This window comes from Schistosoma mansoni, chromosome 4, assembly GCF_000237925.1.
Source record: "Schistosoma mansoni strain Puerto Rico chromosome 4, complete genome".
NCBI lineage: Eukaryota > Metazoa > Platyhelminthes > Trematoda > Strigeidida > Schistosomatidae > Schistosoma > Schistosoma mansoni.
Genome location: NC_031498.1, coordinates 25,670,652 through 25,672,344, shown reverse-complemented (window position 1 = coordinate 25,672,344; position 1,693 = coordinate 25,670,652).

Here is a 1,693-nt window from a genome sequence, read left to right as displayed (position 1 = left end):
TCAGTGCTTTCAGGTTTTCCATGGTGCTCTAGCTTCAATTGACTCATGATTTCAACTTTGAAAAATACTGAAATCTCCACAAAACCCCTTCTGAATATATTAAGGATTCTATACCCTATTTGGGATGGTGAAGATTTTTGATTCAGGTAGATAATTTTAATGAAGTTTCGCTCTCTTAGCTAAATAGATTGATTGTAAAGTTTTCACTGTTCCCCTGAACAACATTATTACCGCAAACTCCGCATTTCTCAACATATAACTCACAGCTTGTCCTGTATACATCGATCTTGTTTGATTATTGTTGACCTTTAATTTGTCATCATCTGCTTCTTTATTTTGATTGTTTCTTCTTTTGATCTGATACTTGGTCTTAAAGTTGTCTACAATTCTTCTGACTGATTGATTGATTAGATCGATTTGACGCGTTTGTGGATTGATGATTGACCTGAATGCCATGCTTCTAAAAATTCTCTGGTGTTTTTAGAATTTCCTCAATCCAAGATTTAAACATTTTCCCAGTCCAATGTACATCCATAAGCGATGATATAAGCTAGGATATGTCATGGCGTTTGACTGCTAAATGATATTTGTGCAGATGATGACGAGGAGGGTGTCCACTTTGTCTGATGTAATGTTTTTCTCAGTTGGAACAATTTATTCTGTAGATGATATTCCGTTTTTCTTCTTTTATCATTTTGTCCTTTGGTTTGCATAAAATTGAGTGAAGTAATTTCGCTGGTTTATGATACACACCTATTCCAAACAGCTTCAATAATCTTTTATATATGGCAAATTGATCCTTTTGTTGGTTTCTATACTTGATTTCGTTCCTTCTGATGCGTTGGATTGACAGATTTTGATGAAGTCGATTGGGTAGTTGTTCTTTTGAAGAAAAATATTTAAAGACTATCGGCAATCAACAAACACGTCAAAATTGATCCAAACTATCAATCAGTCAGAAAAATTATGGACAACTGTAAGACCAAGTATCACATCAAAGGAAGATACAATCAAAATAAAGAAGTAGACGATGACAAGTTGAAGGCCAATAACAATCAAACAAGATCTATGTATACAGGACAAAATGTGAGTTATATGTAGAGAAATTCGAATAATTCACTTCTACCTGATATTTGCGGTAATGATATTGTTCAGGAGAACTGTGAAACCTTTAAGACAAAACCATTTAGCTCAGCGAATAAAACTTAACCTTTAGTCTATTAGAACTTATGCCAAACTGAAACGAGATGGCAATCCAATGCTTCCGTAATTTTAGTGGTGATCTAGGTAAGATTAGCTTGTGATGAAAGATATGAAAATTCTATACTCTGCATATATTCTCCTATATTAGTTGTGTGACTCTTATTTTTATTTGAAAGTGATCTTTTAATAATGAAATTCATGAGTATCGCACTATTTTATACATTAAACTATTGGTGTACGCCAGGATAGAAGCAGATATGAAAAGGATGAATAACAACTGGAAAGAACTCGAAAGGATTGCTCAGGACAGAGTTGAATGGAGAATGCTGGTGAGCGGCCTGTGCTACTCGACGAGAGGTAACAGGCGTAAGTAAGTAATTATTTTGAAGTTCTTAAATCGACTCATGAATTCAACGAGTAAATTACTATAATCTCCACAAACCACCATTCTGATAATAATCATCATGTGCTCATTATTGACTAGCTACAT